Consider the following 24,354-nt stretch of genomic DNA (forward strand, 5'->3'; position numbering starts at 1 on the left):
GCGAAGTCACGGAACCGCGTCTCGTCCCCTTAATGATCACGGAAAACCGTAACATTCTTACAGTGTCGTAACATTGAATTTTCACGGTACGTTAAGTTCTGCTAAGTTATCGCCAGTATAACCAGTGCGATACAAGTACAATTCTGAAGAACGAAAACAGTTAATTCGATAGTTTATTTTAATTCCTGTTACTTTTTAGAATTTGAACAACTTTTTATAAAATAGGTAGATAAAATTATCTTTTTTCCATACTATATCCTTACATTAGATAAGAGATTATATACCTCAGTCGATAATTCTAGTACGTAATAACGCAACTGCATTCAAATCAAATTGAAAAAAATCAGATTTAAATTGAAAATCATTCTTCGTCATTTTCTTTCCCTGTCGCGCATCAACGATTTCCACGTAACGTATTCATTTATATGTCACTATCCTCAATTCTATCGTTATATCCCCAATTCTATCGCACCACTGAACTGGTTATACTTACGCTTTATTCTCTTATTTCGTTTTAAAATCCACTGTAACGGGTCCGTAAAATGTCCAAATCGACGTCGTTTCGCGAAACTCGATCGGACCGGGAACGTTGAGAGAAAATGCGGCCCGTTTTTCGAGGATACGCAGCTGTAGCTATTTAATGGCGCGTTTTGTAGAGCCACAGGCTGGGGTATAATGGAACGCTGTAAGCGTACTTAGAAAACTGAGCGGTATTATTCCGTGCGCGAAGGCCTTTTCGCCAGTTTTCTCAGCTCGATTCCGCTTTGCCACGGTCATTCGTACCTCCCCCTCTCTTTTCGTAAATTCTCTCTCTTTTCGTATCCCTCTGTCTAAGCGACGTTCATATTTACACAAACGTTATCTCCCGACAGCTCCCGTTGGATCGTAAGAAAAACACAACCCTCGAAATTACACGCACTCGTGCGAACCGACACTCGGATCGTCCCTGCGGGAGCATTGATAACACCATGAAAATTTGCTCTTCTCCCCCGTTATATTACGCCAATGGCAGAAAGTACACCGCGAGAAAAACTCAATTCTACGTTGACAGGGTTTCGATGACGCGTGTTAGACTTTGCTGTTAGATTATATTTATGATACGATCGAGACGTTTTACGTTCGGATATTCCTTTAAATTAATGAGAATATCTGTAATATGCAGGAATAATAGGCGATCGTAACAACACGCGTTCTTATAATTTAGGTAACGAGAGTTTGAATCTATCCTGTGATATTGTTTGTCCTGTGTTTTCGTGGACGGATGGACGATGATATAGGGTTGCTTAATTGTTTTATTTGAGTGTTTTATTTGGTTAGGAGTGCGAGATGATGTTTGGGATAGGGGTGGTGTAGTTTTGACGAGGTTTTGATGGGTTTCATTTAGCAGTTGGTAGATGTCTCGATGAAATTCGGACATGATTGATGTGAATGTTTGGTTTGCAAGACACAACACTGAAACGGCTCATTTCATAAATTAAATTTGTGGAATAGAAAATTTTCTCTTGGTGACTGTATTAAATTACTTCCTCCAAGTGTCGTTCAGGTGGTTTTCATTTTAAATTCATTTAAAAGCAAAGCAAAAGCAATCTTGTAATGAAAGTTGGGTAGAAATATACTTTGTGAATTCGTATTACACTCCTTTCACAAATATTCAATCGATGCTGTGATTGTATCAATAAGAAATTATATGAAATTAAAAGCAAAAGATTTTATTATTTCTTTTTACTATTTTTATTTCAAAAGATTGTAGAAGGCTATTGTAAAGACTGTAAAGACCGTATTAATCTTTTCTTAAACTACACAAACGACAAAACTGTATTTCTGACGTTTCTGCGTTCATTTTATTTGTGCGATACCTAATACCTAATAGTATTTCCACGATTTTAGTATAACTTCGTTATACGGTTAATAGGGAGCAATGCACAGAGTCGTTGCGTCAAACGAACTATATATTATTAACAGTTAGATTGATCTATTTTTCCATTAGTTTGCATTCGAGTAATTAATGTTCTAATAATATCGGGATTAGCAAATCGCATCGATGATTATGTTATTAACTGGAGCGATAATTAACGGCTGAGGTTCAATACCGTGACGGATCTTGTTATACGTCAATAATTACTCTCCTTTGTTGTAACTAGACTTAATAGATACATGCATCAATCTATCATACTGTCAAACACAACGCGTCCTTCATAAACTGCAAGATAATCGAGAAAGTTTCATTTCGATAATATTGAAAATAACAAGGCGATTAGTTAAGTAATTTACCTCATGCACGTCTATTGATCTTCGTTAATTCTCTATCGAAAATTTTGTTTCAGAAAATAAGTTGAAGGTGATGAATTATAATACATCTATGAAAAATGATAATATCGCGTAGATTAACAAAATCAACGTTTAAGTAATTTTATTACACATTTTCATCGAATTCAATAATTGATACACTTTTCATGAAATATTCTTCCCACTCAATGATTAATTAATCGTATCGTACAATAATTTCCCAGTGTTTCAACCGCAATAATCATAGTAAATAAGTCAATGTCGAGTAAATGTTATAGAATGATTCTACTCGATTTTTAGAAAATTTTCTTCTCTCATTAAACGGTTAATTAATCGTATTATACAATACTTCTCTTATATCTCAACTTTCTTCTTTCGAGGTAAAAACTTATGACTGAAAAGTTTAACGCGAATTAACGTTGCTGGTCGAACAGAATGGAAGTGTATGCTGGAAACGCTGAAAACGGTTCCGCGCGCGCAGTCGAACGCTCGCTCCCTTTCGCGTTTATCGCACGATTCTGCAACACATAAACTGCACGCGGCGTTGTCTTCTTTTCCGCTCGCCGCTTGCTACACCGCTGTCTGGAATTTAATTGGTGGATGCACGTCGCCACGCGGACGCAGGCTGCTAGAAAACCAGGCTGAATTTTCGTCCGCGCTCCACTTCTAAATTTACGAGATTATTCGAGCGCGATGCTCGAATTCGTCGCTCCTCTGCATCGCCGTAGAAATCGTTCTTTCGACAGACATTGTTCATTTCGACGAACGTTGCTCCTGTATTTCTTCGTTCGTATTTATTTTCCGTTTGGATATGGATATGGGATGGAGTTGAGGTGATTCAACTTTGCTTCAAGTTGTTTTAACGTAACGTTTTATTTGCGATTCCTTTTCAGTTAATTTACGTTACTGAATGCTGCCTTTTGTCTTAATAATGTTATTAAGCTAATTAGCTAAATTAATATTGAAATACCATTATTAAATTAACAGACTTATTCCTAGTGATTAAAATTCACATAACGAAGAGAATCTCTATCATTCGAATATTTCATATATCGCTTACAATTTCTTAACGAAGTATACGCATACCTGTATTTGTAGTGGATGATGACACGATCTTGAGATAATCAAATAAACGGGATACTCTTAACATGGTTTCATTTCAATGACATCTCATTATTTATTCAAGTTTAATACTCGAAAACCTCCTACACTGTAAGACGAGACTTCTCGAGCAATTTTGTTACTTAGTCAAGACTAGCGGCCTAATTTTCAATTAAAAGAAAAACAGCATAATTCCATACTAATACTAATAATACTAATAATTCCTAATACTAATAAGGTATTTTCCTTATAATATTATAATAACACCTTTTAAATTTTCTCTGCAAACGTTGAATAATTCGTTAAACAAGTGCTTTTATCGCCAATTAAAGAAGAAAGCTATAAGAATTTATTTAATATATTTTATCAACAATAACTTACCTTTACAAACATTGGACAATTGAAAACAAACAGAGATTGGGAAAAGGAAAGTTAATAAAAAATAACTTGTATCAGTATCCAGTGAGATATTGATCATGTGGACCCTGGATTACCAACCCCTGGTCCTCCTTTTACACAGAATTATTCACGAGCGACCGAACCATTTAATAAACTCATGGAAGAGCACGAAATAGCAATCACAGGCCTGACGTGTCGCACGTGTGCCGTACATCGTGTTGCGGTGGCTGAAACAGCCAGAGAGCAACAGCGAAACGCAGGCAGAAAACAAGCAAGGGTTGTCACAGGGAATCAAATTATAAAAGGGTTGCTTCTTTCCGCGCCCCTTTCTATTTCGAGCTTTTTCCAGCTTTTTCGAGTCAATTTTGCTTGTCACGTGTCGTTTCGCACATTAAAGATTCCCATTTGTCTTATCGTTTCGGCAACCTATTCTTCAGATACTATTTATTCATTTATATTCTTTCCCTTGAATTTATCGCAATAATTTATTTCTCTATTTTTGTTCATTCTCGTACGCTTTTTCTTCATATTTTATTCAATTGTTTCGTTATAATTTCATAGCGTTTTATTTACTTTCCTTTCCCTTTTAGCTTTTCCTATATTAATCCTTCTGAAATATTTACCTGCATATGTAGCATATGTCACATATATGTAACTCCTCTTATGTAAAGTATATTTTTATTCAGATGAAATTTTGATCGTTTGGGATTTTTATTATAAGTAAAAAAAAAAAAAAGGCAATGAATATGTATAAACAGAAATGAATAACGAATAGCAAGGAGGGGGATCAAAGGATGTAAATACAGAGGTTTGAAACCTGAAATTAAACATCGGTCAAAAGAATGGTACATATATGCATACGTATTGCGAAGTTCTAATATGGTATAGGTACTTTTCAAACTAAAATTCCATTTTTTTCTGCTTTCAGTAGCTACAGTACTCTACTTTCAGTCAGTTACTCCTTTATAAAAGTTTCATTTTATTGTTTACTTGGTTTTTATTTGTTCTCTTTACATTTGTTTAATCTCCGTCCAATGAATTCTAAGCTCGTTTCTTGTTCTGGTTTCCAAGAGTATCTCTCACAATTCGCCTTCTCTCGGGTGGCACCCTTTTCTTTTCTCTGGTGCGGCCCTTTCTAAGCGAGTCGCGTCACTTCAATCCCCTCGTTTCGTGCTCGAATGAAATATTTAATAAACTCGTTACGCGAGTCTCGACGACCGTGAGCTCACAGCCACGGCAACATAATAAATCGTCGACGAATGTTCCCAGTGGCTAGTACCCGGCTTTTTAACGCTGTCCAGATTTAGCTACTTTACATCGTCCAATTCTCTTGGCACGCTCGTGAAATTTTCTCACGTACTATCACCTGCACTTTTCCTATCGCGTCCGCTTGTGTCCTGGTTCCTGGACTTTTACAGTTAATTTTACTGCTGGTAGAAGTTAAATCATATTTTCGTTGTCATCCATTTTATTCCTTCAATAGTGGCTCATGCAAAACGAAGGATAGATCATTGTGATTCGTCGATGATTGTTTGTTTAACGAAGTTAGATTTGGGTATGTAGGTATCTGTTCTACTTATGTTCTATCGTAAATTGAATTTTTCAATATTCGACGTTGTACTGTTGTTACCTGAGTTATGCTAATTCTACATATTATGGAATTTTATTGTTACATTTATATAATAATCTTAATATATTAATGCAGAGATATAATGAATATAAGTAGTGCAGTAAATGCTAATATAGTAATCTACTGTTATATTAATATTTACGTAATTAATAACAATAATTCTATTTTGATTACGTAAAATCCACAGCATCGATGATTTAGTACATTTAAAGTATAAATTTTTTATTCGTATAGGTTAATTTACATAGATAATTTTAGAATTTGGATATCGATATTTCTAAACTTTAGCATGGAATAATAATAATTTATTATACGATAAGTGCAATATTTAAACAAATAATTTTTTCAGATATTTGTAAATTCTTAGATCTGAAACATTTTTTTCCTATCTCGATTAAACTTAAAATTCGATGATATCATGTAATCGTCGTATGTATTGAAATAACTTGAATGGTGGATATTTATTGAAAACAATATAGCGAGGAACATGGTTAATTCAACCAATCGAGACGAAATCACTGTTGAAAATCGTGGCTGGAAATCGCGTGAACACAAATTCGATGGGTCCAATATTATACGTGTATTTATTGTTTCTGTAACGGTAGATATGGGCAATATTGAGTTTAATCAGGATTACCGAGTAAAGTGCAGTTTGATTAAAGTCAGAATTACCATGTTGCTGAAAATTTATCGGCGTTATTACCTTATAACGGTGTAGAGGACTTTGCGCCATTTCTATTGCATTGCATACTGCGTATAGTAGAAATCCAATTATTCGAATACCGCGTCGTATGAACACCTGTTAACTGAATTTCGGTATTGCTAAATGCTAGTTGGAAATTGATCGATTATTGACTAATTCTATTATTATGTTTCTTCCGTATCGTGCATGTAATACTTGAAATTTTATTATGAATGTTCATTTTGTTGAAAAGGACGAGTATTACATCGAATGTCTTGCACTTGAAGTTATATTGGAAATATTCTGAAGACAAAAATCCAAACAACTTTGAATATTATAATCTTTTGCCTATTTATAAGAAAACAAACTTAACAAATTTTATTTCGATCTCCGAAATTATAAGTTTGATTTTAGTTTAGAAAGTTTGACGTATTCGATTAACATACTTTTATTGATAGTTAAAATTACTAATTATTCAGATTACAGTATAGATTTTATTTCTTCTATATAAATTTAATACAATTTTAATACAAAAAGTTATAATTTTTCCAAATACGATTGCGCTATATTCTTTAAATGTTTTTGCATATCATTTGATAAGAAGGTAAAAACTTTTTTTTTAATAGAAATATTTCTTTAGAAAATCGAATGTATATCAATGATTTGTTGGTGGTTTTACTAAGAGATCTTTCGGGTCGCATTTATTAGAAAATTGTGAAATGTAACGTGTCGATATTCAATGGCCGATGTGGGTGCATAATAGTCTTCCACTGAGCGGTTGCCTGAAACTCAGAAGCAGTTAAATCCAATTCCGATATTGGATGGCGTCCGACGATCGGTGGTTTGTAAATTATGCGAAGCTCGCACAGGAAATACGATTTGCCGAACCATATGACGGTTTCGATCTCGATGAATGAAGGTAAAACTATTTTAATCTCCACCAACTTTCTGACGGACCACTGGATGGTCTTTCGTCTACTGGAACTGTAGGATTCTAGCTCAGCTTATTGGTCGAAAGAAACGAAATTTACGTTTCCTCATTTTCAATATATCTGAATATTGTTACTTATTTTAATCTTTCTTTATTTGTTTACGATCTTTGTTTTGTCTTTTTTTATGTAAGTATGTTTCTTATGTAAGTATATGTAAGTATGTTAGTATATATATATGTATTATGTAAGTATATGTAAGTATGTTTCTTGTATATATCGTTATTAAATCATTTTCATATAATAACAAAATGATGGAGAAAATTCCTATCACAGCGTTGTTTATTTATTTGAAAATACTTTTCCCTTTATTCGATCCAGCTTGACACGTCTCAAAAGGGTCAAATTAAAATTCTTCCGACACGCAACAGAGAGGAAGGAGGATCATTTTTACGGATTTGTGAATCCTTTGGTGTCGCTCCCTCCGTTCTCGGTTAATATTTGGCATCGAGGAGTCGGCATTGTTGCGACCCCTCGAAGAAGACGTAATCCTTCAAACCCTTTCTCGACTATCGTCGAATAGAATTCTCGTCACTTCGGTTCCCATTCCAGGATGGTCGTTACACCGAATTCTCATATCTCCTTCGTCACGAACCATCCTGTTCGTGATACAAAATTAAATACACGACGAAGAAGGAATTGGAGGACTTGAAGTGTTTTTACTTGTGAAAATATTTTCCGTTCGTATATATTTCCAAATACTTGTCCAGAGAATTTTATGACAAAATTTGTGTTATCTACTCGTCTCTGTATTACTATGTTTCACACTGCTTAATTTCACATTAAACTATTATAAATTAATCAACATGCTACGATATTCATAAACTTGTAAAATATAAAATATACAATATAAAATATACAATTTATATATACAAAATATAAAATTTGGCAAAAGTGATGACCTGCAGTCAAGGGTCATTCACAAAATGCGTAGTATGTACAAGTAATTTCAACTTTAGATACAAAATGCAGAAGAAAGGATTATCAAATTTTAAACAAAATACCACTCGGTATATAGAGCGAAATGTGCTCTTTAAAACGCACTCCGTCTCATGTCGATACGATAATTCGTTTCCGAGATATCATTGAAAGGATACGCAATTGAAACATAGGGTACGTATACTGAATGACGGTTAAAATTGTAGGGAACGCCGTGACCTACAATTTTTTCCAGGAAAATATGCACGTCGCGAATAATAGTAACAGTAAAAAACAAAAGGCTATGACTCCTGCGTTCGTCGCTGACCACTACACGCGTGTCTAGCGTGGGGCAGGTCAGTGTAACGGCACGAGTGAGAGATCCTATTCCTAGAGAGAGAAAGTCGTAGGGAAATGTTGAAAATTACGTTTTACTTCAAACAACACTATCTTCGGAACGAAAAATCGAGTCGATATGAAACAAAAAATATTTTAAAGAGGATGATTTCCTCGTTGTCATGGTATAAATTATAATTTGATTAGAAAGCAATTGCATCGCTTTTTTCATGAATTTAGAAGGTTTCGATTGTACCTAAAACTATGGTCTTTTTTTATTTGAATTTATTTTAATTCATTTAATAATTTATTTTATTTTATAAATATTTATATGGTATATGTAGATGTTGTCTTGGGATAGTGTCGCGTTAGATTATTTAAGTAGGCAAATTATTTTCCTTAGAATTATTTCATTCTTATGTTTTATCCTTGTTTCAACCAAAGTTTGTCCAAGACCGTCATCATTGCTAGATTGTGAATTAAAAACATTGCACCTGGATAAAGAACTGGTTTGCTTATTAAGTATTGTGACAAGTCGGATATTTTACATATTTGTGGATATTACGTCGATTCTGTGCATTTTTATGCCTCCAAATTTTCCATAATTCTTCCCATAATTTTCCCTAAAAAATCCTTAGTATAATCATTATTATTTGTTAGAATTGATATCATTGAATACAAGAAAACACGGTTGAGTTTATGTGAAAGAGGAATCAAACTTTTAGAAATTTAATAAACGAGAGAAATATGCCGTATGATATTTTTGGCCCCTGATGAAATTGGAATTTAGTAACAGAGTTTAAAATGCAAGTTTCAACATCGCAGAGCATCAAAGTTCGTACATGTGCAAGAAAATTTCAATAAATTTTTGTACGCATGATACATTCGAAGTTAATAAACTGAAAATATCATTAGTTCAAATTTTAATACTATATTTATGAAACTACAATATGAATATCAATGTTTTACACGAGGTTAAAATATGAATTTTGATGATGTGCATGATCAGAGTGATATTACAATAATTTAATAATGGCATACTGATTATGCTAATGCACTACATTACGTTAATCGCACGTTCCAATGATAATTCAATTAATTTGATATTACATTTGTTAATATCGAAGTCGTTGTGTTTAAAATAAAAAACATTTATCAACTTCGTAAGTAATATATTATTCGAGATTTAACTAATCGTTTAACATAACAAGACTGCGGATTCTTATACATTTATGCGAAATTTAAACATGCAAAAATGCAGAAAATGCATGTAATGTATAAAACGCCCACATAATACATAAAAATATCTAAAATATATATAAAACATCTAAGGTAGGATACTCGTCATAAGCGTTTCCTTATTTCCTTAATTACGTCCATAAAAATATAAATTTGCATAAAATTTTACAGCCTAAACACCAATCTTTTTTGTCTAAATTACAAATTTCGAAAATCCAATATTATCCTAACTTTCACGCTATTCAATTCGCTTTAAATTTCAAATGCTGAACTTTACTATCGTGAAGTATCGACAATGAAAATTTTTCACGTGTCGTTACATACATCTTTATTATACTAAGAGGCGAGAAAGCAACGACGCTCCTGTCTGTCGATAATTCGACGACGTCGAACGTCGAAAGACAAGAAGATAAAAATTATTTAAGAAAAGTAGGGTGACATTTTCGAAAAACTCTGAGCTCGAGTGACAGGATCATTTTCCCATGTTACATTGGCGAAAATTCGAACAGGAAGCACAATAATAGAGGGTGGGTAGAGAGGGTGGATAGAAGTCGACGACATCGACTCGGTGTTAAGCCTTTGAAATTACACGGAGAAGTTAGAGCAAGGCTGTACTATGTTCTCCATTACCTTCCTATTTCCTCACCTCTTACTAACTCGACTAAAGTTTCACAAATTACTTCGTATCACCTCACACTGACCTGACCTGTTCGTCGCAGTTTAGCCGGAGTAATTATCGAGTCCTGTGACAAGAGTTTAAGTATCTATTCCAATGGATTTACTTATTCGATAACAAGCGTATTCTCTTCTATGCGCAGCGTCAAATTATTTTCTAACAATGTACATAGGAAATCTTCGCGCTTAATAAATTTTACATGAAAATTTCTTTCCTGTATTTTCATGTCCATTATCTCTGTAAAGCGACACAGTAATAAAAAGCTATTGATATCGTTTCGACATTTAGCATACCGATCTAAGCTTTTAATCGATGTCATTACCCAATTTGATAAGCATAGAAACTTAAATCAGAGAAACTTAATTTCAAGGGTAATAATTTCACTTCTAACCATTGAAAATTGAAATTCTACAAAAGGACAGAGGAAAGACTGTGATATTTGTCATCTATTTCGTAGCATGAAGCTTCTAATCTTTTTTTCGCGAATAACAATTATGATCTCAAAAGTTCGAAATTTTACGAAAAGGTCGAGAGACAAATATTTTTCGATACGTATGACTTTTATGTTCGCCATGTACATTTTCGATACCCTTTGAAACGTAAAGTAAATGCGACACGAAGAAGAAGAAGGTAAAAAGACGGAAGGAAAGAAATGATCACGAAGGCGTACGTTTTCTCGGGAGAGATGCTCGAGAATGACGAGTCTGAAATATGAGGGCACCCCGGATGTCTCGAGGCTGCCCTGCAAGACAATACGAGGAGTACACGTCGAGACTACCACTCAGACTTGCCTGCAGGCAACCTGTAATAAACAATATGACTCTTACCTGCACCTTTTGTATGCCACTCGGTACTTCCTGTCCTAGAGGGCCGAGGGTTCATGCAGGATGCCCTACGGCCCTGCCCTGGCACGCACACTGCAAACACAGTCCGACAGGAATTTAATTCTACAGAACGGTCATCCTGTCCTTTTGCATGAATTAAGAATCGGTTCTGTTTGATCAGAGTTTTGCTTCAGTTAGACTCGACACGATTCGAGAGAGTTTTCTTTTCTCTCATATACGAGTGGAACTTTGTTTAATTCATGTTAACGCTTAAATGGTCGTGTGCCTCGAAAGTCACGTCTTTGTTGGGAGATTTCAAGGGGCGATGTCTCTGAAACTGAGTCTCGCGATTCGAATTGCCTTCGACATTTTCTATTAACTGTTTTGTAAGGCCCATTTGCAGGTTGTTAATGCGATAGTTTATGAATTATGTATATCTTTATGCTGTAATATCTAACGTAATAATGAACGTAGTAATGATAACGAAGTAACGTCAAGTAATATTTACAGTAATATTTATAAATTAAATAATATTTGTAACACAGGTTCGTACCGCTTTGAAGATACTATTAATAATGTTGTACATTAATAACGTTTGTAGACAAGTAAAGACACACTATAAAGCTAAATACAGCATTGTGTACTTTTGATTTTCTTATGAAAGCTTTTACGCGTTCATAAAATATTATGAACAAACAAGCTTTACTAAAGATGTTAATTAACGAGGACTCTGTTTTCTCTTTCCTCCTCTCACAGGGTGAGATGGCAAGCGTTACCTAATAGGCTTGTAGCTAATTTTCTCGTTGTTTTCAAACGCTGAAGGAATACACGTTTTACTTATCCGTAAACGTTGATACATTAATGAACGAGCTGTTAATCGATTCAAACGATATCTTAAAATAGTATTTGTATAAGTTTTTAGACCTAATTAAAGTTTCCTTTTATCGCAACATTTTTACTCTTTGGAAAATAAATAAATAACTTCTCTCATACGTATATATAATGTATTTCTATGTAAATCGCGTCAATTATGCTTATGCAAGGTTTCATGTAGACATTGTCTTAAGCGTTGTATGATCTATGTTTCATAATTTAAAGAATTTAATTTCACGTGAAAACGAGAAAAATGTTTGTACGATTTATTAATTTCCTTTTCGCGACTGCAACATGAAAATAGAGCTGCATTGCTTGCTCGTTAATTCGAATTTTTCTCGCCAAGTTTTATCTTGATATAAAATTATGAACTTGCTAGTTTATTTAATTTCCCAAAGTGAACCATAACTTGAAAATTTATCACTTCTTTTACCGAATTAACGCAACCTTCCACGAGAATCTGCGTACACCAAGTCACCAAATAATTGCGTTAAACTAACTTCAGACAGCTCTTGGTGCACTCAAGTCGATTAGCCTCGCAAACAAAGAGAAGGAGTACTGACCACACCTTGTCACTTGCTATTTTATAAAAACCAAAAAATAAAAAAGAGGGATAAAGCGTTCCTTAACAAGTTTTGAAAATTCACTGTCATCTATAATTACCTCGTATAAATTACTCGTGATTTTTTCATTCATGAAACACTCTTTCTTTATTAGAACTTTTATTAGAATTTGATAAACATACAACCTCGCCATGAGTTAAACAAGTGTGGAATTAGAAAAGCGAAAGCTAAATAAGGATATCTGCTATTATTAAGTAAATCTAAATGGTATAAGAGATATTTTACCTTTAACCTGTATATAACCTGTATTTAACGTATTTAAATTTTCCATAAATGCATTTAGCCATTAGCTGGGAAAAGAAGTTAAGAACTAACATTAACTGTTTCATTTTGCAATTTATTCGTAGTCCTGAAAGTCGTGCTAAAAGAATTCTTTTCTGTTTAATAACGCTGCATTTATGAGTATTTCTGCAGCCATATTTTTGTCCTGGATTTATATAATTTATTATTATTAAATTCTTATAATCATTCTCTATTAATCTTCCAAATGCAACAATTTTCACATAATAGTGACTTAAGAAAGTTGTTAATAAAAGGCGAGAATTCGAGCGGCGTAATCGGGGTTGCAGCTGGAAATTACTGTGATTTCGTTCTCTCGCAAAAAGTTTGCAGTTCTCGGGACAGACAGTTCACATTAGATGTTCTTTCCTTAAATCAAGATTGTCGGTGAAGGAAAAAGACTGGGAGGAATTTTCTGGTTTCACAGTTTCGCCCGGACGCGCGAGGCGAACACTCCTTATAATTTTCAACAATTCCAACAGAATTGTCCGAACACGCCGTGGTTTCCAAGTGTTTGCTTCTTGTTTCAAAATACTCGCCCCCGGTGGAGGGTAAATTAGGAGAGCGGAGTTGGATCCAATTAACGCCCTTCATGCACTCGCACCCTTAGCGCTTCTTATGTACCTCTTAAGTGCTTCATTTTCCTTAACGACGACGAATCATTGCCATCAACATCACAAAGAACTAAAGTGTTTCACGTCCCATACAAATACATTGATTATTTTATTCTATTTTATTTTTTGAGGAAAGGGGTAGTTGTCTTAGTTTTAATTTATTGTCTTCGTATATTTTGGATCAGGTTTCGTTATTACCATTTTCATTTTCATTCACATGGTATTTTTATATTTTGGAAAAATTTGAATGTATCGTATAGTGCTACAATATGTGGATTGTTTCGGCGAGATAATTTAAAAGTTATTTTTATAAAAGTTCATTCTTTTTTTTTTGATACATATGCACGAGTCGAATATTTCTCGTTTGTCTCTTGGAACTGTCATAGAGACGAGTATTTAAAAAAGAAAGAATCGAAGTACTTAACTTTTATGTTTCATACTTGCACGTTGATATACAATATAATTTTTTTCAATTCCACGAAATTGCATTTTTCTGTTGAAAAACGTTGTATGACATTTTCTGCATGAAGGTATGTGAAAGTTGATGCTACGAGTTGAATAAACTTCAATAGTTCTGTTAAAAGTTTGAAGGAATGTCGTGAGACTGAAAGACGTGAAAAATGTTTTGAATTTTATTTACAAAATTGCGCGAAGGTAATGAAGAAGCATAAAACAAAATTCCAGTGCCAACATTTTTTTAATCACCGCGGCTCAGCTCTTCATCTCGTTCATGAAGTGACCTTCCACAAAGCATTTCAACAATGCGCAACATATGGCACGCGATACGTTCATATTCCATCGGAGTAAATAATGTTTCGAAACGAAAAATATACGAGGGATATCTCACCTTTGACTCGTTGGGGTATCTTTCTTTTCGCTTCTCTTCCTTTCCTTCTGTTCTTCCCTCTACCCCAGAGAACTTGTATGCTCTCTCGTTCCTTTGAGAACGGTTGATTTACGAGGGAGCTTGGAGATGAGCCAGACTGTCATATTTGGTTTGCTTCTGAAACGTATTGCAGTACGAATGGTAGGGAGGAGGCATAACCGAGATAACGTTTCTCGAGGGTGTAACAAATTTTCAGACGATACGAGATGTATTCATTCGAATCGCGAGGACGACGGATTTTATGGGCCGATGAAAGTCTGCCAATCTTCCTCTTCCTTTCGCGTTTGTATAAGTTATTCCATGTTCGAGATATAGCTATGATTTCTACTAATTTCTATGTGCTTTTCTTTAATAGTTGCTGTGGATTATTTAAAGACATTTCCATTTAATTGAAGAAAATTTAGAAAATAAATTACATTTGGAATTATTAATTTCATTCTTCTTTATTGAATTATTGTGAAATAAAAATTCGTTATATCGTGCTAATAAATCTGTTACATCGTTCGAAGTTAACCGTGTCTTTCAATCGTTGACAAAGTTTCTTGGATTTAAGAAATATTTAGAAGAATGCTGATATGCATAATTTCTTCTTCAACTTCATGCTAATATATTTCTTAAAGGATTTAAGGTTTTCCTTTTTGTTGACGCGGCAACGAAATTAGGATTTCAAAATTCCAAGAACGTAGGAAATTAATTTCCTTATAAAGTTTCTAAAAATTCAGGAATATTCTAGTCCTATCGTATTTTTTTGTTAATTCCAAAAATAAAAATCTGAGCGACAGAATAGAGCATCGAAGAGACGGACAAACGTCAGTGAAACAATAAACGATTCGTTTCGTGTCCACGACAGTTTCTCGATTGTATTCAGGTTGAAACGACGCGTAGGACGAATAAGAACCGAACAATCGTTTCAAACGCGATAACGTAATCTCGCCGCGAATTTTCTTCGATTTCGAACAATTTCGAGCAACGAAAAACGTGACAAGTCATTTTGACGAAAGTTAAACAATGGAAAGTTAAGAATGGAAAGGCGTAGAGGACAAAGAGAAGGAAGGGCAGCGACCGGAAGATCGAACAGAGAAGAAACTGTCCTCTCGTTTCAAGTTTTCTGATTAAATCTGTTCTTTGGTTTCTAAGTTGGAGGGCGAACAAGAGGCAAGGAGAGAAAGGGATGGAATCAACTACGTTTTCTTCTCGTTTAGACCCGGAATCGGGCCATCGGAAGCACCAGGTGGGAAAAAGAGCTCGGAAAGAGGAAACTGTGACTCTTTTACGCTCGCTAACTGTCCTCACTTCGATGATCAAGGAGAAATTCCACTTAACGTTCCAGGAAAGTTCTTCAATTTTTGCGGATACTTTTATTGAAAGGTTGGCCGGAAAATTGGTATGTCAAATTAATGGTACTCGATAGGGTTAACAAGTGATGAAATAAAAATTAGTAAACGAAGCGTAGAATAATTAAAATGAACTGTAGAGTTATTAAAATTAGTGGGATGTTGGTCTTTTCTATAAGTGAAATATTTGTATAGATTAGTGTAACTATGAAAATTAAAATAGGTATAATGTGATCGGTAGACATGTCGCAAAATGTAGATACGTACCTTGAGTTTTTCGCAAAGAAATATTTTGCGTGGATAGAGTTTCTGTTCTTTCTCAAATAAAGCAGAATAAGATACTATTTGCTTAAATTCTCTGCAAGTAGTTTTACTCTCCGATATCTTGTACTTAAAGAGGAGAAGAAACCACTTCTATTCTCCCATAGTTTCTATAGTTGAGGAGTGACCAACATTACACGATGCTAGATGAATACCATTTTACTCATACATAGAATTTGAATTTCTAGAAACTACAAATTGCGAATTCAATTTTCAGTTTCATCTAATCCATTAATCTTATTACTTAATCGAAGCTCGATCAGAAATCAATCATAGTTTCAAGTCGAGTAATTTTTGCCACGTCCATAAAGGAAATGCTTTTTTCACGAAATTGAAAATTAATCAGGATTTGATTAATGAATTATATCAACACTCGATGACGTTTTTCTTTTATCGTGGTTTCCCCTAGTCTTTCGATAGTCCCTGAGAACCCGATTCGTGGCTTGGAGATCTCCTCTTGCCACGAACACCATTCTTTTCTCTAGAGCCATTTATCATCGGGCACCAGCCAAAGACGGCCTGTATCGCTCGTTGTCGAAGCCGGCCTCGAACAATGGCTGAACATCTCGCGGCAAATAATTGCGAGAATCTGTCGATCCCTTTCATATAACATTTTGCCACGCTCTATTTAATCAGATTTCCGAAATTCTTTCTTTCACCTCGACGATACCTAATGTGAAAAAACAATTTTTTACTGGGAATTAGATTCGATTCGCCGCAAGGAATATCGCTGACGAAGCAAGCGTAGAGGTCACCCTCATGACGAATGATCGAGGAATAAAATAATTAAGAGTGGAATAATTATAAGTTAAAATGTTAAAGTAAGTTAAAATGTGACAGGATGTTTACAAGAGAGAAATGTTATTAGGCTTTTATATTCCTTTAGTTATTTTGACACCTTCGTTAATAATCTTCATGTATTAAATAGACATCTGTGTGATTTAAAGCAGTCGAAGTACGATACGATATACGTAACATTTTTCCACATTTTTTCGGCGTATGATTCATGAGCAGCTGCTTTCCGTAGATGGACTCGATATATCGTGACAATGCACACACATCAGAAAACAAATATTTATGACAGATATTGATGCAGGACAACTGACAGGGTAAAAATGCAACGAGGGAATGTCAGGGATGAAACAGTGTAATCCTTATGAAATATGAAATCATTTTACTTAAAATGCCAACATTACGGGAAAAATGTGTAGTGCTGTTTTAAAAACGTGAAATTTTTTACTCGAAATGAATCTATTACGCAAAATGTTACATTGCAACGTGAACGAATTTGAAAAATTTGTCTCTAATTTAGTAAAATGAAAATGTCTAGTCTATTACGAAGGTAAAGTTGAATTTGTTACTTCTAATTTAAAGAAATGATTTCTAACTTATGATAATTTCTTCTAATAATAATTGATAAAAAAAAAAATGCGTGTGGGGGAGAGAAAAGTCAATGATGAAGTGTTTACAAGATATTGTTATCTTTCAATACAAATATGGTAGATAAAGTATTAATGATTCTGACCTATTTCGAACATAATTTCAAAATACACATGTACTCCTGATGCATTACGCGAGGAGAATATTGAAAAATACATTTCCAAGGGAAGCGATGATTTAAAGGGTGCAATAAATTCTCCTTCGAAGCCGATTTTCCTGGAGCTTTGATTGCGTTTTTAGTATCCCAAAACGATTGCCAGTCCATTGTTTTTATTTCTGCGATATATTTTCAGGCAATATCTCGAAATTCTAGGCAAGACACGTTACAAAAATAAGTTCTACAAATTTACCTCCGAGCACGTTCCATCTTTTTTTCTGTATTCTCTTTGTGTTTAATAGTTTGGTCTATTTCACATGAACTCGTGCAATACGATACATTTGAAAATATTACTGTACTGCCGCAAAGCCTCCGTAAAGATACAATTTATTTTACAATAGATTTAAAACTGTAAATTACTGCCACACCCACATCATGTTTTTCTTAACTTATTTTATTTGAAAATTAATATAAATTAATATTCAAAACTTGATGCAAAAATGCACATAGAACTGATACAAATAGATACAAAATATTTATTGCAGAGATGCATTTCGCGTAAGCTTACAAAATTATTTAGACGGTCAATTATTCATTATATTAATAAGCTCTCGTAGTTGATGAGACAAATCACGAAAAGTGTTGTATAATAAGTACAATATACTGTTAAAAATCGTCTATGATAAGTGATCGCCGTCGATTGCTATTGGATTTGCACAAACATCTCCATTCCTTTATAATCAAGTTAGTAAGGATGGCCCAGCATTGCGGACTGCAATTTCGCTTCCCAATTTACTTGAACCATTAACTTGGTCCGCTGTCGCCGATGTTCGTTGTGAAACAAAGCGCTTTGTAGAATCCGCCGTAAGCCCGCATGAGCTTTGATTTCAGGGCGCGTTAAATCGCCGCTGACTCGCCAATTAACGCGGGCTCATCGTTTCGCGCAGCCTTGGCGAACAATTAGCCTAACTTGCTCGACAAATAAAACTTGTTCGACGTCTGGATGCGCTGGTTTCCACAAGACAGACAGAGAGCAAGAGAGTTGCTGGGTCGTTTCCTTTGATTTGTCTTGTCGCTATCGCGCGTTGCAAAGCGACGAAAGTTCATCGAGTTGCAGGTAAACAACTTTATTTTAATTCTAATCTAGTTAATTGAATTTCATCTTTATATGGGGTAAATTCATACAATAAATACTTGATATTGTTCGAGTATTACAATTCAAAATTATTCAAATTTCACTATTTGGTCTCAAATACGATGAGAAAAATTGTGGAAAGAGAGTTTTCTGAGTTACCTCTACGAGAAAGCTTTCTGCGAGTTCTTTAGGATTATAAAGTAAAAAATGACAAAAATTACACTTAATCTTGTTTAGACATTTTTCCTGCTGATAAATTTGAGTAACAAAATAATATATTATTATATTCTGTAAGATAGTATTCTACTTTTCAATGTTTTTTAAATACTTCAGACAAATTGTATGTAAATATTCCCAGGATATATTCAAATCTTCGCTACAAATATTTTTTTCTCATTCCACTCTCAATATTTGGAACATAATAACCCGTTACAAACAGTCTTACCAAATTTTCTTCTCCACAATATTGCTGATGAGAATTTGGAAAAGCGAAATGCCCCACGATTCAACTCACGAGGAAGGCGAATGAGGATCATCAGTCATTCGTATTACCTTGCCTCGGAAATCCATTTCGTAACTTTTCTTTGTCTATTCGGAATGCTCTTGTCTTTCCTCTTTTATTTCTACAAATCAGTTGGAGATCGGAAACCACTGAACCGTAAAGAATGTTTGATTGATCGCAAGTTGTTAACAAGAATACAACGGAAAAATAAGAGAGAACTCGGTAAGTAAAGAAGAAAATTGGAGTTTTAAATGAAATTTAGTGTGTATTTGACTATTTGGTTAAAAAATCATTTTTCCAATGTTCCTTTGAACGTTCCAAAATTTTACAAGAAGTTCTATGTAAATTAAGTAAATTTATAAACAACGTAATTTTTTGTCCTTAAAACGATTGATCGCGCTTTTTAATTTAATTTAAATTTTAATTTAAAAAGTTTGTTCAAACAGTTGAATGAAAAAAGAAAATAGTCTAATGAAATGTTAATTTAGAATTATGTGCTAGGGAATAAAGTAGGCAGTGACTGTAACGAGTCAGTCAACTGGTCGTTGATCAGACTGGCGCCATCTAACGGGAAAAGGTTGAACCACGACAGTTTGTAAAAAAAGATGTCGAATAAAAGCGCGCGCTTTATTTACAAGCGAAATTTCAAGGAAAAGTAAAGGAATTTTCAACAGAATTTCGGCAGATCAAAGCATTCTACGATCTCGACTAATCGAAGTTTCGCGACACTTAATAGTAAGTAGTTCTCTAACGAATTTATCGGATAAACCTACAATTTAATTTTGTAGTTGCCGTTTGCATGCTTGTCAAGACTGTGTCGCACTCTGTTCAAGCATCACTGCGTCATTTTTTTATTTTCTTAATTTTGAAAGAGATAAACGTGAAAAAGAAGTGGAAAATCGTTCTAAATGGTAATTTCGTTATCATTTTAGTAGGTTAATGTTCTTATGGCATTTCTTTTTAGAATGTGCTTTCATTAGCGTTTTTGTTATTGAGGTTAATTATTCTTATAATTTTTAGTTTAATTATACGAAGAGAAATTAAGTTGTTGCAGCTATAGAGTTCATTTTTACTTAAAACGTTTTAAATTTCTTAAGTAATGTAAAACTTTTCTTCATAATATGATACACAATCAGTAAGTAATATAGAAATTAGATATAAGTATATACACATATATGTATATGCAGTACATTTATTGTTTTATGGAACAGAATTATCAGGTTATCTATTAAATTATTTTTAGAAAGTATAAATTATTTACCTTATTTAAGATTTCTTTGCTTTAAGTAACATTTTTCTCAGTTAGTTTTTGAAATATTTGTTTCAGTATTTCTTCAGCTCCCGTTTTAATAAATCTTTCCATTCGTATGATATTGTCACGAGCAAAATGTGACATTACCTCAAAATTTATAAAATCCCCGCTATCCATATGTCAGATGTACAAATAAATATATCATTATCCAGTAAGTATTTCAAAAAAAAAATTCAAAAAAACTTTTTTAGGAGACAAAGTTTACATAAAATCACTGTTTAACAAATTTCAGCACCCTATGGAGGATTAAAATGCACATGTAACACTTATTCGACAATGGCTGGTTTTATCGCGATTTCATGAGCGGAATACAAGCAGTTCTTCGCTCGTTAGTCGACGTGTTAACACGATGGAACGGAACGCATGTAAAGCCGCAGCTAAATGAGTAACAAGAAGTTTACCTCGTAATTATCGAATGCTAGGGACATTCTGAAACACACGTTGTCCCGAGGTCTGAGTAAAAACGTGACGGTACACGTGTTGCCACGTCTGTTGCACCGATCCTCTCGGAAATGAGTGCAAAACCAAAAAGATGAACAGAGTCGCATATGTTGGCGACGCTTTTTATCGGTGAAAATAATTAACTGTATCGTTCCTTGTTGAGTTAATAGAGCACCAAGTTGCAACGATCTGGCGTGGGAATATATCAGGATCTTAATGGAAAATGTTTTTCCTTCGATCAAAGTGTTCATAGCAAAATTTAAGAAAAATTAAGAAAATATCTTGTCAAATTATATATATAAAATTATATTATATTATATATAATATATAAATATATATAATTAAATTTGTTTCTTTAAACGTCTTTTTAAAAACTATCAGATAATTTCATTATTTCCTTTTTTGAAAATATTTTCATCATATATAGTTATCAAAATTCCTTGAAATCCTTACAGGATATTTTTTTTCAATTTTCCATTATTAACCTCTTGAGGAATATTGGCACATAAATATATTTAGTTTTTAGTCTTTGTTAATTCACATGTGACTTCGAAAGACATAATGACTATAAATGTATAGACTGTTCCATATTTAATGCTCTAACTAAGTGTATAGATTATTTTAATCTTACGTGTTTATTCTAATTTATAAAACTGGCTAATAATTATTAGAAACTATAAGTAGGTATTAAAAACAACGAAAGACATATTTCCATTAAGTATTAACGGATATCTTGAAACTTGTAGTTCGAAGTATACAGCCTCGGTTCACAGGTTTCACTAGCCATATTTTCAACCACGTATAGCGCTTACGTTAACCATAAGTATCCACAGCGAATTGATTGAAACTGCTCGCAAAGATGTCCGGATACTTTTACGTATGTTGAAAGCATCGACGATAGGATTTCTAAATTTTCTACAGCTCGAGGAATCTTACGGTTATCTGGTAGCGCATGTTAAAAGTGGGAACAGAAGATCGATATTTTATTGCATTTCTACACGCTGTGATAGCTTTTCCGATAGGAGAACCTGATATCCTTTTTCAAAGATAATTGCAAAATTTCTCGGGTATCATTTATGGAACATAGTTCCTCTGTTTCTTTTACCCTTATTGCTGATGTTTGATTTTATGTCACACTTTCGATTCCGGTCATACTGTTGCTCGTTCGATAAAATTTTATCTACAGTTTCTGTTTTCTCCTCTTTTTTATGATTTACTATGTAACTCGTTTTGCGCAGAAATTGTCCTTTCAATTGACGTGATGCGTTTATCAGATCGATAATGCTTTACAGCGCAATATTTGTGTGCGCATTAAAAAATTGCAAGCCAGCACTTGACGTTCGACGGCAGGCTTGAATTTTTTACCTTTCCCTGTTTTTGTTTTTTCGCCTCAGTTATAAACTTTTACGACTTTCATATTTGAATACTACACACGCGGTACATTTTTCGTTATATTTGGAACGTAATGTTTTTTTTGTTTTTTTAGAAGATTATTTCTGTGGGATTTTGTTACCGGCTTTAGTTTGATAATATTTTATACTGAAGTATTTAATTACTGCGAATACTATTTGACATTAAGCAAGCTTGAGTTTCATAAGCATAGGCAAAAATAGAAATAATACATCTTTTTAGAAATATTTATACTTAGGGCTATCATTGGCTTCAAAGTGTACGTGGTAGAATTTACTCTCTGTATGAAAGTAATTCGTCAACTAATTCACACAGAAGTTTTGTGTATTTTTCACAAAGGCTTTGCACATATTCTAAAAACAAAGGAACGGAAAACTTGCTAATTTGGCTGCCTTTACGGCGCACGACTCTGAATAAAAATTCTGCTTTCCAGAATATGAACAGCTATATCCGGTGGTTTAATGAACCCATTGTTGCCATGTAACATTCACCAGAGCCCCAAAATCACCTTTCACATAAACGCATCAAAATATTATCTCGCGATATTTAATATCTAACAACGTCCTAACAAAATTTTATTTCAACATTATTATTATCTTCCGGCTTGTAATTAATTCTCATAATATCCTATTCAATATGATGATATTCAAACACGCGAGAGACACCTCTTTAAAAACAATCCAGTCTTTCCTATTTACCAGTTGGTCGAATGTAAATTTACAAAACCGTGCGAAGGGTGAGATCGCGTTAAAACCGGATGCTCCATTTATCTTCATTAGCCGCGAAGTACGGTTTAGGATCAATCGGTGATTTCGTATGCATTGTTCCCCGACTATCGATTCGTATTGGCAGTTTGCTCACGGGAGAAATTGATCGTTCGGACGCGAATTCCTCTCGCGAATCATCCGTGTCAATCCATTGGGGCGCGCGCGTGAACGCGTCGAACTCGACCCCGATCATCTCCATGGAATTGGCCGGCAGTTTTTAATCGAACGTAGCACGAGCAGAGAACGAAAATGACGATGGAAACTATGTGAATCTATAGCCGCGAAAGTGGAGGTAAACGTTTGCCTTGGGTTCTAACCGAAGTGGTCGTTTTACTTCTCTGTCGATCGCTGGTGCAGCAAGAATCGAATTAAAACGGGCGTGAAACGGATACGTAAGAAGACGCTTGTAGAAGATCGGTCCTCGTGAAAATTCCGAAGTGGCCTCGACTTTCCTCGAGGAAACTTGGTCCCGCGAGAGGGCAAGCTTTGAGAACTTCTCGCGACAGGATAACGCTGAACTTTCGGTCCATCTCGAGATCGCCTTATCTGACACTGATCGTTATTGTATTACACCGTCTTCCTTCTTTTTTCCCCTCTATTCCTTGTTTTATTAGTTGGAAACTCTTGTCTAGGGAAGTTGTTGGTAGTTTTCTTTTGGCCTTTTTTTTGTGCTTCGTGTTTTAGGAGATCGTGAGAGCTTACCGTAAGTCCTTTAATGAATTAAAAGGTGTAATGGCGAGAGGAGGTTAGTGAAAATTTCTTGTACAAATTACGTTAATTATCTGAATGTTTAGCGTATGTGTTTAGTTTAAATAATAGTATTTAGCGTAATAGATTTGTTTAAGAAGTAGATTTAGGCGCAGTAATTTACTTGGGCAATGATTCTTCTTGTCAATGTTGGAATTTTGGAAATAAAATAGTGTTAGCTCGTGAATCAAATTAACGTGATCTACGTTAATTCCACTCGTAATCTTCGAACTTTTAAAAAATTTTAAAACAAACTTTATTTTTATGCTTCCATAAAATTTCGAAGTAGCTTACGATATTATTATCATCTACTGTTACAACTTTAGTAATTGCTATGGCTTTACGATTTTACAGTTTCTCACATTTCCATCAAATCGCACAGTGTCAAACTACTTTGTTTATCTTCCTTTATTAAGGAAAATTTCACTATAAAAGAAATTTTTAAACCAGAAGTTTATAATTTTATTCCCTACTTTTTCTTATATACTAAAAC

At 34.1% G+C, this 24,354-nt stretch overlaps 1 protein-coding gene across 8 annotated transcripts in view; it reads left to right on the forward strand.

Annotated features, from left to right (window-relative positions):
* Positions 1-24,354, forward strand: part of Mp (collagen XV/XVIII-type protein multiplexin) — a 353,266-nt gene that overhangs the window by 57,095 nt on the left and 271,817 nt on the right. The gene's annotated exons all lie outside the window — the stretch shown is intronic.

The sequence above is a fragment of the Bombus flavifrons genome, chromosome 3 (assembly GCF_040668555.2).
Source record: "Bombus flavifrons isolate JBK064 chromosome 3, iyBomFlav1_principal, whole genome shotgun sequence".
NCBI lineage: Eukaryota > Metazoa > Arthropoda > Insecta > Hymenoptera > Apidae > Bombus > Bombus flavifrons.